The 16,647-nt window shown below is 41.4% G+C and overlaps 1 protein-coding gene across 4 annotated transcripts in view; it reads right to left on the bottom strand.

The window, feature by feature from the left end:
* Window positions 1-16,647, bottom strand: part of Kcnk13 (potassium two pore domain channel subfamily K member 13) — a 104,557-nt gene that overhangs the window by 76,126 nt on the left and 11,784 nt on the right. The window contains exon 1 of one of the 4 annotated variants that reach the window (XM_039112874.2): window positions 1,234-1,413. The exons of the other annotated variants lie outside the window; for them this stretch is intronic. The gene's annotated coding sequence lies outside the window, so the exon portion shown is untranslated. Of the gene's footprint in view, window positions 1-1,233; window positions 1,414-16,647 lie in introns of those variants that run through there. 4 annotated transcript variants of the gene reach the window in all.

Here is a 16,647-nt window from a genome sequence, read left to right as displayed (position 1 = left end):
TTGTGACAAAGAGTACCTGTGACGCTAAAGCCATAGGACAGGTGGGGGACCCCATCACTAGCTGAGGATGAAAGGTGTTTGGTCTCCGGCCCTACAGAGAGTGCCCTGTGTTTACAGCATGTGTGGATGGTACCATTCTTCTACTTCTCTGAAGCCCGTGGCCATTCATACCCCAAATGGTGACTTAAGACTTTGAAAGAGCCTGGAGCAACCCCGAGCCATCAGAGAGGGAGGGCGTGTTGACTCAGTTGAAAAACACGCATGCCCCCTATGCCTTTCTGACTGTTACAAGGCAACAGCCACTTTTCAATAACCACACATGGCAGCCATAGTGGCGGTGACAGATTCTCTCTTCCTCTTCATACTTAGTCCGAGTTTTGAGTCCTCTCTCTGGCAACCAGGGCAGACCAGTCTGTCAGATTTTTTTTTTTTTTAAAGCAAATGAAAGAAAATGTGCAGGCTGGACTGAGCCACCATCTGAAGGCACGGTTCTAAAACTTTGGGACAAATAGGTAACCTGCTGTAAGTGCCTTGTTATTAAAACACAGGAAGTACAGGTCGGTCTAATAATGTCCATGAGTTTGCAGTAGTGGTAAGCACGGGCCATGGAGTTCCTGACGTGGGTGTAAAGTGAGTGGAACAGGTCTTTCATTTCCGAGGTGATGAAATAGCCATCGCCCTCCCTACCAGCCGGGTTCCCTCCACACTCATTACTGAAGGCTAAGAACCAGAGAGAGGAGTGATATCACCATCCAGATCCACATGTGCCTTGAACTCAACTCTATCCTTAAAGGAAAAGCCCTCGAGTTACGTTGATCACATAGTAGGGACTCAATAGATTCCAGCTGAACCAACAGAAATTTATATTTCACACGAGGGAGAGACAAGAAGAGAGAACTGCCTCCCCCCATCTCCATGTGGGATATCCAGACACTCTTATTACATGCCTGTAATCCCAGCACTTGGGAGGTTAAGGCAGGAGACTGTCTCAGGTTTAAAGCTAGCCTGGGCTGCACAGCAAGACTCTATCTCAAAAACCATATTTCTTCTATAACATCAAATGCAAATCTAGTGATGGAAAGTACGGAGAACCAGACCATGGTTCTATTTCCACTTCCACTGGACCTTCGAGAGTCTCGAGGCCTGACAATCATGCTCTATTTAAATCAGGGCTGAATGAGGTTTGAATCACAGCACTACCACTTACTAGCCATGCGACTTGGAATCACTTACCTAACCACTGGGCTTCAGTTTTCTCACACAATGGGGGCAATACCAGTCTTCGGTTATAGGATGAAGGATTGACTTCGAACTTTTAAAGATAGGACTTCATGTAATGTAGCCAGTCTTAAATACTATAGAGTTGAGGGTGACCTTGCAATTCTGATCCTCCTGCTGCGTCCTCACAGGCATACTGGAATTACAAGAATATGCTATCATACCAAGTTTAATGTGGTAGGAGGAACTGAGCCCGGGGCTTTGTGCATAGTAGGCAAGCATTCAGTCAACTGGGCTACAACCTCAGCCAAAGGATGGAGGACCGTGCATACAGATTGCTGCTACGGTCCAAAGGAAGAGCAAACATGCAGTCCACATTGGCTGTGAGAATAAGATTCTTGCAAATTCATTGAGAGAACAGTCACCTCAGACTTACGTTAGTCCTGCTGCAGTCTGCCCACAGGAGTCCCCACTTCTGGCCCACCTCCACACCCTAGAGACTCAGGCTCTTGGTGCAGACCCAGGGACCCCTCACTACCCCTTTTCAGCCTTTCCTTCTAGCCCATCTCCAGTCCTTTGTGACTCTGTTGACCTGCAGAACATTTCTCTCAGGGACCCACAGCTGCCACACTAGGCTGGGACTCAAGGAGGGGACCTTCATCCTCCTTCCTGTCTTCCATTCCAGAATCTCCAGAGTTACCCTCAGCCCTGCTGCAGCTTGCCTGCCTGACACCCTCCTCCCAATCTACCTCCATTCCCTTGGGACTGGACCTCTTGGTGACCCAGGGTCCCCAAGTTATTCTTCACAGATATTCTCAGACTTTTTCCCTAACCCATCTCCATTCTTTTGTGACTTCCTGATGACCCCCAAAACAACTCTCTACCGGAGACCTCGTCCACCACTTAGCTGAGACTAAAACTGTTCTCTACCAGAGGTCCCCAGATATCATGCCTGGCTAGGAACCAGAGTGGGGAACAGCAACCAAAGACTGGGATACCTACCCACAACAAAGATGAGACCAGGTGCCCCGTTCCAAGAAACACTTCAATCATTTAAGATGCCTACATCCCAGTTATCATTTAAGGTACTTAGATCCCAGAACAAGAACCCAAACACGAACAATTAAGATAATGTGTCTCCTCCAGAAGTCAGCAACCCTGTTGTGTTAGGCCCTGAGAGAGGAAATTTAGCTGAAATACAAGACAAGGATTTCAAAATAGCCATTATGAATGTTTAAAAATCATTAAAAGGAAATGAATAGATGCCTTAATGAAGACTGTGAAAACACAAACAATTAAGTAAAACAAAGGAAACAATTCCAGACCTAAAGGTAGAATTTAGCAAGGAAATTGCATCACTAAAGAAAGCCCAAACTGGGACACCGCCAGAACCTGAAGGGACCAGATCAACAGTTCTCTGCACCCAAATCCCGTGGGAAGGAGAGCTAAACCTTCAGAGAGGCAGACATGCCTGGGAAGCCAGAAGAGACTACACTCTGCCCACATTTCTGACTCCAGAGGAAAACACCAAACGCCATCTGGGACCCTGGTGCATGGGGGCTCCCAGAAAGGGCGGCATAGGTCCTCCTGGTTGCTGCCCTCACGGAGAGCTCATAAGCAACACCCCACAAGCAAACTTGAGCCTTGGGACCGCAGGTAAGACCAACTTTTCTGCTCCAAGTGACCTGCCTGGTGAACTCAGGACACAGGCCCACAGGAACAGCTGAAGACCTGTAGGCAGGAAAAACTACACGCCCAAAAGCAGAACACTCTGTTCCCATAACTGGCTGAAAGAAAACAGGAAAACAGCACTCCTGACACACAGGCTTAAAGGATAGTCTAGCCACTGTCAGAAATAGCAGAACAAAGTAACACCAGAGATAATCTGATGGCGAGAGGCAAGCGCAGGAACCCAAGCAACAGAAACCAAGACTACATGGCATATCAGAGCCCAATCCTCCCACCAAAGCAAACACTGAATATCCAAACACACCAGAAAAGCAAGATCTAGATTTAAAATCATATTTGATCATGATGCTGGAGGACTTCAAGAAAGACATGAAGAACTCCCTTAGAGAAACGCAGAAAAACATAAATAACCAAGTAGACGCCTATAGAGAGGAATCACAAAAATCTCTGAAAGAATTCCAGGAAAACAAAATCAAACAGTTGAAGGAATTAAAAATGGAAATAGAAGCAATCAAGAAAGAACACAGGGAAACAACCCTGGATATAGAAAACCAAAGGAAAAGACATGGAGTCGTAGATACAAGCATCACCAACAGAATACAAGAGATAGAAGAGAGAATCTCAGGAGCAGAAGATTCCATAGAAATCATCAACACAACTGTCAAAGATAATGTAAAACAGAAAAGGCTACTGGTCCAAAACATACAGGAAATCCAGGACTCAATGAGAAGATCAAACCTAAGGATAATAGATATAGAAGAGAGTGCAGACTCCCAGCTCAAAGGACCAGTAAATATCTTCAACAAAATCATAGAAGAAAACTTTCCTAACCTAAAGAAAGAGATGCCCATAAGCATACAAGAAGCCTACAGAACTCCAAATAGATTGGACCAGAAAAGAAACTCCTCCTGTCACATAATAGTCAAAACACCAAATGCACAAAATAAAGAAAGAATATTAAAAGCAGTAAGGGGAAGAGGTCAGGTAACATATAAAGGCAGACCTATCAGAATCACACCAGACTTCTTGCCAGAGACTATGAAAGCCAGAAGATCCTGGACAGATGTCATACAGACCCTAAGAGAACACAAATGCCAGCCCAGGTTACTGTATCCTGCAAAACTCTCAATTAGCATAGATGGAGAAACCAAGATATTCCATGACAAAACCAATTTACACAATATCTTTCTACAAATCCAGTGCTACAGAGGATAATAAATGGTAAAGCCCAACATAAGGAGGCAAGCTACACCCTGGAAAAAGCAAGAAACTAATCGTCTTGGCAACAAAACAAAGAGAAGAAAAGCACACAAACATAACCTCATATCCAAATATGAATATAACAGGAAGCAATAATCACTATTCCTTAATATCTCTCAACATCAATGGTCTCAACTCCCCAATAAAAAGACATAGATTAACAAACTGGATACGCAATGAGGACCCTGCATTCTGCTGCCTACAGGAAACACACCTCAGAGACAAAGACAGACACTACCTCAGAATGAAAGGCTGGAAAACAACTTTCCAAGCAAATGGTCGGAAGAAGCAAGCTGGAGTAGCCATTCTAATATCAAATAAAATCAATTTTCAACTGAAAGTCATCAAAAAAGATAAGGAAGGACACTTCATATTCATCAAAGGAAAAATCCACCAAGATGAACTCTCAATCCTAAATATCTATGCTCCAAATACAAGGGCACCTACATACATAAAAGAAACCTTACTAAAGCTCAAAACACACATTGCACCTCACAAAATAATAGTAAGAGATTTCAACACCCCACTCTCATCAATGGACAGATCATGGGAACAGAAATTAAACAGAGACGTAGACAGACTAAGAGAAGTCATGAACCAAATGGACTTAACAGATATTTATAGAACATTCTATCCTAAAGCAAAAGGATATACATTCTTCTCAGCACCTCATGGTACTTTCTCCAAAATTGACCATATAATTGGTCAAAAAACGGGCCTCAACAGGTACAGAAAGATAGAAATAATCTCATGCGTCCTATCAGACCACCACGGCCTAAAGCTGGTCTTCAATAACAATAAGGGAAGAATGCCCATATATACGTGGAAATTGAACAATGCTCTTCTCAACGATAACCTGGTCAAGGAAGAAATAAAGAAAGAAATTAAAGACTTCTTAGAATTTAATGAAAATGAAGGTACAACATACCCAAACTTATGGGACACAATGAAAGCTGTGCTAAGAGGAAAACTCACAGCGCTGAGTGCCTGCAGAAAGAAACAGGAAAGAGCATATGTCAGCAGCTTGACAGCACACCTAAAAGCTCTAGAACAAAAAGAAGCAAATACACCCAGGAGGAGTAGAAGGCAGGAAATAATCAAACTCAGAGCTGAAATCAACCAAGTAGAAACAAAAAGGACCATAGAAAGAATCAACAGAACCAAAAGTTGGTTCTTTGAGAAAATCAATAAGATAGATAAACCCTTAGCCAGACTGAGAGAGGATACAGAGAGTGTGTCCAAATTAACAAAATCAGAAATGAAAAGGCAGACATAACTACAGAATCAGAGGAAAATCAAGAAATCATCAGATCCTACTACAAAAGCCTATATTCAACAAAACTTGAAAATCTACAGGAAATGGACAATTTCCTAGACAGATACCAGGTACCGAAGTTAAATCAGGAACAGATAAACCAGTTAAACAACCCCATAACTCCTAAGGAAATAGAAGCAGTCATTAAAGTTCTCCCAACCAAAAAGAGCCCAGGTCCAGACGGGTTTAGTGCAGAATTCTATCAGACCTTCATAGAAGACCTCATACCAATACTATCCAAACTATTCCACAAAATTGAAACAGATGGATCACTCCCGAATTCCTACTACGAATCCACAATTACTCTTATACCTAAACCACACAAAGACCCAACAAAGAAAGAGAATTTCAGACCAATTTCTTTTATGAATATCGATGTAAAAATACTCAATAAAATTCTGGCAAAGCAAATCCAAGAGCATGTCAAAACAATCATTCACCATGATCAAGTAGGCTTCATCCCAGGCATGCAGGGATGGTTTAATATACGGAAAACCATCCACGTGATCCATTATATAAACAAATTGAAAGAACAAAACCACATGATCATTTCATTAGATGCTGAGAAAGCATTTGATAAAATTCAACACCGCTTCATGATAAAAGTCCTGGAAAGAATAGGAATTCAAGGCCCATACCTAAACATAGTAAAAGCCATATACAGCAAACCAGTCTCTAACATTAAACTAAATGGAGAGAAACTTGAAGCAATCCCACTAAAATCAGGGAGTAGACAAGGCTTCCCACTCTCTCCCTACTTATTCAATATAGTTCTTGAAGTTCTAGCCAGAGCAATCAGACAACAAAAGGAGATCAAGGGGATACAGATTGGAAAAGAAGAAGTCAAAATATCCCTATTTGCAGATGATATGATAGTATATGTAAGTGATCCCAAAAGTTCCACCAGAGAACTACTAAAGCTGATAAACAACTTCAGCAAAGTGGCTGGGTATAAAATTAACTCAAATAAATCAGTAGCCTTCCTTTACACAAAAGAGAAACAAGCTGAGAAAGAAATTAGGGAAATGACACCCTTCATTATAGTCCCAAATGATATAAAGTATCTCAGTGTGACTTTAACCAAGCAAGTAAAAGATCTGTACAATAAGAACTTCAAGCCTCTGAAGAAAGAAATTGAAGAAGACCTCAGAAGATGGAAAAAGATCTCCCATGCTCATGGATTGGCAGGATTAATATAGTAAAAATGGCCATTTTACCAAAAGTGATCTACAGATTCAATGCAATCCCCATCAAAATACCAACCCAATTCTTCAAAGAGTTAGACAGAACAATTTGCAAATTCATCTGGAATAACAAAAAGCCCAGGATAGCTAAAACTATCCTCAACAATAAAAGGACTTCAGGGGGAATCACTATCCCTGAACACAAGCAGTATTACAGAGCAATAGTGATAAAAACTGCATGGTATTGGTACAGAGACAGACAGATAGACCAATGGAATAGAATTGAAGACCCAGAAATGAACCCACACACCTATGGGCACTTGATTTTTGACAAAGGAGCCAAAACCATCCAATGGAAAAAAGATAGCATTTTCAGCAAATGGTGCTGGTTCAACTGGAGGTCAACATGTAAAAGAATGCAGATCGATCCATGCTTATCACCCTGTACAAAGCTAAAGTCCAAGTGGATCAAGGACCTCCACATCAAACCAGATACACTCAAAATAATAGAAGAAAAAGTGGGGAAGCATCTCGAACACATGGGCACTGAAGAAAATTTCCTGAACAAAATGCCAATGGCTTATGCTCTAAGATCAAGAATTGACAAATGGGATCTCATAAAACTGCAAAGCTTCTGTTAGGCAAAGGACACTGTGGTTAGGACAAAACAGCAACCAACAGATTGGGAAAAGATCTTTACCAATCCTACAACAGATATAGGGCTTATATCCAAAATATACAAAGAACTCAAGAAGTTAGACTGCAGGGAGACAAATAACCCTATTTAAAAATGGGGTTCAGAGCTAAACAAAGAATTCACAGCTGAGGAATGCCGAATGGCTGAGAAACACCTAAAGAAATGTTCAACATCTTTAGTCATAAGGGAAATGCAAATCAAAACAACCCTGAGATTTCACCTCACACCAGTGAGAATGGCTAAGTTCAAAAACTCAGGTGACAGCAAATGCTGGCGAGGTTGTGGAGAAAGAGGAACACTCCTCCATTGTTGGTGGGATTGCAGACTGGTACAACCATTCTGGAAATCAGTCTGGAGGTTCCTCAGAAAATTGGACATTGAACTACCTGAGGATCCAGCTATACCTCTCTTGGGCATATACCCAAAAGATGCCCCAACATATAAAAAAGACACGTGCTCCACTATGTTCATCGCAGCCTTATTCACAATAGCCAGAACCTGGAAAGAACCCAGATGCCCTTCAACAGAGGAATGGATACAGAAAATGTGGTACATCTACACAGTGGAATATTACTCAGCTATCAAAAACAATGATTTTATGAAATTCATAGGCAACTGGAGGGAATTGGAAAATATCATCCTGAGTGAGGCAAGCCAATCACAGAAAAACACACATGGTATGTACTCATTGATAAGTGGCTATTAGCCCAAATGCTTGAATTGCCCTAGATGCACAGAACACATGAAACTCAAGACGGATGATCAAAATGTGAATGCTTCACTCCTTCTTTAAAAGGGGAACAAAAATACCCTTGGCAGGGAATAGGGAGGCAAAGATTAAAACAGAGGCAGAAGGAACACCCATTCAGAGCCTGCCCCACATGTGGCCCATACATATACAGCCACCCAATTAGACAAGATGGATGAAGCAAAGAAGTGCAGGCCGATAGGAACCGGATGTAGATCTCTCCTGAGAGACACAGCCAGAATATAGCAAATACATAGGCGAATGCCAGCAGCAAACCACTGAACTGAGAATGGGACCCCCATTGAAGGAATCAGAGAAAGAACTGGAAGAGCTTGAAGGGGCGCGAGACCCCTTATGAACAACAATGCCAAGCAACCAGAGCTTCCAGGGACTAAGCCACTACCTAAAGACTATACATGGACTGACCCTGGACTCTGACCTCATAGGTAGCAATGAATAGCCTAGTAAGAGCACCAGTGGAAGGGGAAGCCCTGGGTCCTGCTAAGACTGAACCCCCAGTGAACATGATTGTTGGGGGGAGGGCGGTAATGGGGGTAGGATGGGGAGGGGAACACCCATATAGAAGGGGAGGGGGAGGGGTTAGGGGGATATTGGCCCGGAAACCGGGAAAGGGAATAACATTCGAAATGCAAATAAGAAATACTCAAGTTAATAAAGAAAAAAATGGGGGAAAAAAGCCCAAATTGAAAATGAAAGACGCAGGGTATCTATCTAACAAAAACCTCGGACAGAGGTAAGCCTTGCCAACAGCTTAAGAGAGATGAAAGGCAGAGAGAATTTCAGATCTTGAAAACAAGGTAGAAGAAATGGATAGCTCAGTCAAAGAAAACATAAAATCTAAAAAAGTCAATGTACAAAACATCCAGGAAATCTGGGACATTATGAAAAGACAAAAACCTATGAATAATACAGAGATACAGGAAGAAGAAAGTCAGATTAGAGGCACGGAACATTTATTTTAACAGCATAATAGAAGAGAGAGAGAGAGAGAGAGAGAGAGAGAGAGAGAGAGAGAGAGAGAGAGAGAGAGATGCTTGCCAAGGTACAAAAGGCATACAGAACCCCAAATAGACAGAACCATGAAGAAGCTTCATGACATATAATAATCAGAATACTAATCTACAAAACAAAGAAAGGATATTAAAAGCTGCTAGGGGAAAATATGGAGTGACATAAAAAGACAGGTCCACTTGACTTTTCCGTGGAGACTTTGAAAGTCAGAAGGGCCTGGATGAATGTTCTACAAGTTCTAAGAGACCGCAGATGCCAGTCCAGACTACTATACCCAGAAAAATATCCAATCACAATGGACAAAGGAAAACAGTCTGAGGAGAAGTTTAGTGGCACTTAAGAGGACACAGGGAATAAACAATCCCAGAACAGTTAGTCAATGGAGGGGAGGAAACACACATGATGACAAAAAAAAAACCAAAAAAAAAAAAAAAACCAGAAATGTCAGACCATCCTTGATTTTAAAAAGCTGGATATCAACAAAGGTAGAAATGACAGAAAGTACACAAACTCATGAAAATTGAGCAACTCAGTATAGAAGGAAAATAGGGTTTTTTGTTTTGTTTTTTGAGACAAGGTTTCTGTATGTAGCCCTGGTACTCATTCTGTAGACCACAGAGATCTGCCTGCCTCTGCCTTCTAGTGCTGGGATTAAAAGCATGGCTTTGGATGAAAATTTGGTATAAACAGAAATCAAGAAGGAAATAAAAATATTTTTAGAATTGAATGAAAATGAAAATACACCATACTGAAACCTATGGGACACAGTCAAGGACTTTCTAAGAGCCAAGTTCATAGAAGGAAGGTGCTTAAATTAAAACAAACAAACAAACACAACCCTGGAGAAATCCATACTAACACCACTCTGGAGAGCTCTAGAAAAGCATGAAGAAATAGCAGCCAAAAAAGAGTAGATGGGAAGAAATAAATTCAGAGCTGAAAGCAGTGAAATAAAAAACAAACAAGCAAACAACAATAAAAAGAATCAGTGAAATGAAGAGTTGACTCTTTGAGAAAAGGATCTAAAAGTCACAGAGAGAAGATTCAAATGGATAAAAGTAGAGATGGAAAGGGAGATATTACTACAGACACTGAGGAATTTGAGAAACTTATAAGGAAATATCTGTATGTCACTAAACTTGAAAACCCAAAAGAAATGAATGAATCTCTTATTTTATATATAATATATCAAAGTTACATCAAAATGAAATAAAAATTTAAACAAACCCATATCCTCTAGTGAAGTAGAATCAGTAATTAAAAAAAAAATCTCCAACCAAGATAAACTTCAGAGACAGATGGATTCAGTGCAGAATTCTACCAGATTTTCAAAGAACTAATGGCAACATTCTTCCAATTATTCTACAAAGTAGAAACCAAGGGAAAATTTCCTAATTCATTTTACAAAGCTACTATTACTCTGATACTAAAAACCATACAAGGACCCAAGAAAAAAATTTACAGATAATTCACAATAAAATACTTGTAAACTGAATTCAAGAATACATCAAAGATAGCATGCACCATGATTAGCATACAAAAATCAGTTAATGTGATCCACTACATAAACAAAATGAAAGCAAAAAACCCAATAATCATCTCATTAGATGCAGAATGGGCCTTTGACCAAATCTAACGTCCTTTCATTATCGTCATTCTGGAGAGACCAGGGATGCAAGGGACACACCTCAACATAATAAAGGCATACACAGCAAGCTCACAGCCAACATTGAAAACATGGAGAAATTCAAAGCATTTCCTCTAAAACCAGGAACAAGACAAGGATATCCATTCTCTCCATACTTATTAATATTGCACTTGAAACCTTAGCTAAAACAATAAGACGACTGAGGGATATCACAAAGATTCATACAGAAAAGGAAGAAGTCAAAGTATCCTTATTTGAAGATGATATGATTTTATACATAAAATCCTAAAGACTCCATCAGGAAACTTCTACAGCTGATAAACACCTTAGCCAGGTAGCAGAATTAAAACCCAAAAATTGGTAACCTTCCTCATATTAGTAACACATGTGCTGAGGAATAAACCAGGGAAAGAGTGGCTTCTACAATAGCCCAAATAAAAAAATATCCAGAGAAAACTCTAAGCAAGACAGTGAAAGACTTGTATAGTTAAAACAAAACAAACAACAACAAACAAACAACCCCCCCCAAACTTAAGACATTTAAGGAAGAAATTAGAGAAGACACCAGAAGCTGAAAAGATCTCCCATGCTTGTGAATTGGTAGTTAATTTCTAGAGTGAAAACAGCCATCTTACCCAGAGTAATCTACAGACTCAATGCGCTTACCATAGAAACATTTCACAGAAACTAGAAAAACAATCTTCAACTTTACATAAAAACATAAAGCTCAGGATCGTCGAAACAACCGTGAATAACTCCTGAATAATAAAAGAACTGCTGAAGGTATCACGGTCCCAGATGTCAGGGTGTATTAAAGAGTTAGTATAATAAAAAACAGCATGGTGTTGTCGTAAAACAGACACCATTGGTCCACAGAACAGGAGCAAGGAGCCAGACATAGTTCTACACATATGGATTTTTAACAAAGAAGCCAAAGATACACACTGGAAAAAAAAAAAGACAGCATCTTCTACAAGTGGTAAAGGCCAAAGGTATATGCAGAAGAATGAAAATTGATCCATATCTGTTATCTGTCACCAAACTCAAGTTCAGAGAAGTAAAGGACCTGGATGTTAGACCAGACACTCCTGAATCTGAGAGGCGAGAGCAGAGGGAATAGGCTTGGGCAGGAAAGGACTTTCTGAAAAGGACACCGAGAGCCCAGACACTAACCAACAATTAACAGACAGGGCCCCATGAAGCTACAAAGCCTCTGTACCACAAAGGACATCGTCACCTGAGTAAAGCAGCAGCCCACAGAGTGGAAAAATGTGTTTATCAGTTGGACAGCTGATAGAGGGCTCTTACCTAGAGTACATAGAGAACTGGAGGGGAAAAAACCAACCCCAGAACATCAAGAAAATAACCCAACTAAAAGAGGTGAAATAGAACTAAATAGAATCCTCGAAAGACGAGACACAAATGGCTGAGAAGTACTTTAAAAATGTTCAACGTCCTTAGTCTTCAAGGAGATGCAAATTGAAACGACTTTGAGATTCCATTTTACCCCATCAGAATAGCTCAGATCAGTAAAACAAATGACAGCGCGTGCTGGCGAGACCGAAGTCATGACATATTCACTGCTGGGGAGCACAAAAGCCTGTACATCTACTATGGAAACCAGGGTGGCACTTCCTCAACAATAGATCTACCACGAGGTCCAGCTATACAACTCTCGGATATACACCCAAAGGATGGTCCAGCTACACAACTCTCAGATATACACCCAAAGGACGGTCCAGATATACAACTCTCAGATATACACCCAAAGGACGGTCCAGCTACACAACTCTCGGATATACACCCAAAGGATGGTCCAGCTACACAACTCTCGGATATACATCCAAAGGACGGTCCAGATATACAACCATCAGATATACACCCAAAGGACGGTCCAGATATACAACTCTTGGATATACACCCAAAGGACGGTCCAGATACACAACCATCAGATATGCACCCAAAGGATGGTCCAGATATACAACTCTCAGATATACACCCAAAGGACGGTCCAGATATACAACTCTCAGATATACACTCAAAGGACTCTGCCTTTTTACTACAGAGGCTCTTGCTTACCCACAGTCATTGCTGCTCTATTCATAATAGCCAGAAATCGGAAACAACCTAGATATCTATCTATCAACTAATGAGTGGATAACAAACATGGGATACATTTACACAGTGGAGTATTGTTCAGCTATTGGGGAAAATGAAGCCATAAAGTTTGCTAGTAAATGGATGGAGCTCGAAACAGTCATCCTGGATGAGGTAACCCAGTCCCAAAGACGTTTTCTCCTTTATGTGGATTTTAGCTTTTAAGTATAGATGTGTGTGTTTCGTTCTAAATAACTGCAGAGGTTTGGGAGCTTGTAGGGGTCTAGAGAGGAGGATCTCTCAGGAAGGAGAAATAAGAGTATAGTGTTATGGAAAGGTAAGGGAAAGTAAGGGAAGGAGGTGCCAAGGGGAGGAGGTGAGAGAGTGGGGTGAGGGTGGGTGAGACAAGGAGGGACAACTAATCCTAAAGGCTTTCTGGAAAGCCATATGGTAACATGCTCTGTATAAGCTTCCTAAAATATAGACATATATGAAAAGAATTTAAATCCACTTACCATACAATGAAGGAGACATCTTATACCACCAAGTAAACCCTCCAGTGCCAGCAATGGGTAACATCTCATTAAGCTGTGGCTAAAGGGGTCCCATAGACCCTCCACACTTCACAGGTTATTATTGTCACCGCTATTGGTTACTCTCAGTCACCTAACGGTAAGGCCGTACTGCTGAAGACACAGATTATCTGAATCATTAATGTGGAGCAATCTAGCTGGTGCCCAACTGGAAGTTTCACCCCTATTGATTAATATCCATGTACTAAAAGGTGCCTTTCACACTACAGAAGGAGGAAAGTAACTGGCTTATTTAGGGTTTTACTGTTGTGAACAGTCACCATGACCAAGGCAACTCTTATAAGGACAGCATTTAATTGGGGCTGGCTTACAGGCTCAGAGGTTCAGTCCATTATCATCAAGGCAGGAACATAGCAATATCCAGGCAGATGTGGGAGTGGAGGAGCTGAGAGTTGTACACCTTCCTCTGAAGGCTGCTAGAAGAATACTGGCTTCCAGGCAGTTAAGATGAGCTCAGGTCTTAACGCCCCCACCCACAATGACACACCTATTTCAACAAGTTCCCACCTACTCCAACAGGGCCATCCCCTCTAATAGTAAGTGCTGCTCCCTAGGTGAAGCATATACAAACCATTGCATTCCACTCCCTGGCCCCCATAGGCTTGTTCAGACGTGAGCATAATGCAAAATACATTTAGTCTAGCATCAAAAGTCCTCATAGTTTATAGCAGGCTCAACAATGTTAAAAGTCCAAACTTCAAAGTGTCTTCTGAGATTCATCCAATCACTTAACCGTAATCCCCAAAGCAAGACAGGAAACCAGCTGTGCAAACTCTAAACTCTGCATCTCCATGTCTGATGTCAACGCAGTCTACAGATCTCCAACTCCCTTTTCATTTTTGTTGACTGCAACAAACTTCTTTTCTCCTGGGCTGGTTCCACTCCCTGTTAGCAACTTTGCTCGGCAGTTAACCCACAGTACTGGCATCTTGAACATCTTGGGGTCTCCAAGGCAACTTCAATTTACAGCTTCTTGTTCCAATGTCTGGGATCCACACATGATCTTCTGGGCTCCTGCGAAGGGTTTACATCAGTTGTCCAGCTCTGCTGTCTCTAGCACTCTAAGCTCAGGTTGATCCACTCTCCTATTCTTGCTGTTCTTAATGATCATCCTATGTTATTGGCATCTCCAATATGCTGGGGTTTTTCACCGCAAGTAGGCTTCACCAATAGCCTCTCACAGGCTCTCTTCATGGTGCCAAGCCTCAACTCCTTTGCACGACCCCTTCAGTCTTCAGCCGTCAACTGCAACTGAGGCTGCACCTTCACCAATGGCCTTCCATGGCCTCTCACAGTGCCAAGCCTCAGCTGCTCTTCCTGACTCCTTCATGCCTTCAAAAACAGTACCATCTGGGTGACTCTTACACATTACCAAGTCCAACTACAGCCTGAGGGACAACCTTGGTTATCTCTGGAACACAGCTTCTTTGTGCTCTAAGAAAACATTTTCCAGATTTAACCTCAGTGATGCTGGTTTCTTCTTAATCACCACTAATTTCTTAGCTCCAGCTAACCAGAATCAATTGTCCCAGTAGTTTCCTTCTCTTGATTATAAAGCCAGAGCCACATGGCCGAAGCTGCTGAGTTCTGCTTGCAGGAGCTGGAACATGGCCCCCTTGTTCTATTACATTATCAATAGCTTCCTGTTTTCCAACTCTTTCACTGTCTAAGTGTGGCTGTACTGGATCTTGCTCTGTAGATTGACCTTGAACTCTGAGATCCCCATGCATGTCTTTATCTCTTATGATTAAAAGTGTGTACCACCAAACCTAGGTCTAAATTTAGCTGGGTAGTATCTTGTCCCAAGGTCGCCACTCCCTTAACTTGTTATCTCCTTTAACAAAGGATTCAGTTCCATTTCACTTTCTAGTACCTCTTTAATACTCAAACCATATATTTTATATTTTCCTTTCTCAGCTTGCTATGCTTGTTTAAAATGTTCTTCATGAGACTTAACCAGTGAACAAAGTCTATGATGAGCATTTCTGAGACTTCCTTTGTTAATGCAATTAATCTGAGTCTCTTCACCTTAGCCTCAGGTAGACTCTTCAGGCTAGGCCAAAAAGCCACACTCTTCACCAAAATGCCACAAAAACAGTCTCTAGGCCACATTCTGAAATTCTTCTCTTCTGAAACTTCTAGGGCCAGGTCTGCACAAATCAAATTACTCTCAGCAACAAAGTCTTCCATATTACCACTAGGATGGCCCATTAAGTCCCATTTAAAGCATTCCACTGGTTTCCAAATTCAAAGTCCCCAAATTCACACTCTTCTAAACAAAAGCATAGTCAGGCCTATCAAAGCATACCCCACTCCTGGTACCAAATTCTGTCTTAGTTAGGGTCTCACTGTTATGGACACCAAGGCAACTCTTATAAGAACAACATTTAATTGGGGATGGCTTATAGGTTCAGAGGTTCAATCCATTATCATCAAGGTGGGAGCATAGCAGCATCCAGGCAGATGTGGGGCTGGAGGAGCTGAGAGTTGTACATCTTCCTCTGAAAGCTGCTAGCAGAATACTGGCTTTTAGGCAGCTAGGATAAGCTCAGGTCTTAAAGTCCACACCCACAGTGACACACCTATTCCAACAGGGCCACATATAGTGCCACTCCCTGGGCCGAGCATATACAAACCATCACAGTATTCATCAATATCACCCAACTATAAACTCTTTGGCTTACAACAGAGATGTGTCTTCAGGATATACTGGTGTAATAATGGTACAAATGTTATGGGAGTAACCAACCATAACAACAAACTGTTGTTTGCTTTGTTTCTTAAAATCTAAGATGCACTCCTTGAGATGGAACATATACATGCCAAAGTGACCAGGAACCTGACACTAGATAGGCCTTGGTCCTAGGGGGAAAATCTACTACTATTATTCTGCCAAAGAAACATAGCAATACAAATACCTCCTAAACACATACTTCTATATACATAGATAAGTGCCTCGTTCATCCTCATCAAAGCTTCTTGCAGAAGTTGGGAACTAACTCAGAAGCACACAATTGGACAATGTACAGGGGCCGAGAGACTTCGAAGCACTCAGCCCTAAATGGGATGTCTTTATCAAACCCTTCCAAGATTCAGGGATCTATGTCGAAGAGAAGGTATAAAGATTCTAAGAACCAGAAGGAAACACCATCTTTCAGACACAACA

This window comes from Rattus norvegicus, chromosome 6 (genome assembly GCF_036323735.1).
Source record: "Rattus norvegicus strain BN/NHsdMcwi chromosome 6, GRCr8, whole genome shotgun sequence".
NCBI classification, from domain to species: domain Eukaryota; kingdom Metazoa; phylum Chordata; class Mammalia; order Rodentia; family Muridae; genus Rattus; species Rattus norvegicus.
The sequence above is the reverse complement of the archived record's forward strand: the minus strand, read 5'-3'. Positions and strand labels throughout refer to the sequence as shown.